Here is a 426-nt window from a genome sequence, read left to right on the forward strand (position 1 = left end):
TTGTTGTTGTTGTCGTGGTTGTTGTTGTTGTGGTTGTTGTTGTCGTTGTTGTCATAGTCGTTGTTGTTGCTGTCATTGTTGTTGTTGTTGTGGTTGTGGTTGTTGTCATTGTTGTTGTTGTGGTTGTGGATTATTGTTATTGTGGTTGTTGTAGTTGTAGTTGTGGTTGTGGTTGTCGTTGTCGTTGTCGTTGTCGTTGTCGTTGTCGTTGTCGTTGTTGTCGTTGTCGTTGCTGTTGTGGTTGTGGATGCTGTCCTTGGACCAGCGACTGTCACTGGTCCAAGTTCTTTACTCGACAGATTTTTCTGGTAGATTTCGTCGACTTTTAGCTAGTTTTTTTAACTTTTACCTGCTAAGGCTACACCTCTGGACCAGGTTCAGGTCCGTGATCGTGGTCGTTGGTCGGTAACTGGTCCGACCAGTCTG

Source organism: Cynoglossus semilaevis, unplaced genomic scaffold, assembly GCF_000523025.1.
Source record: "Cynoglossus semilaevis isolate Cse_v1.0 unplaced genomic scaffold, Cse_v1.0 scaffold392, whole genome shotgun sequence".
NCBI classification, from domain to species: domain Eukaryota; kingdom Metazoa; phylum Chordata; class Actinopteri; order Pleuronectiformes; family Cynoglossidae; genus Cynoglossus; species Cynoglossus semilaevis.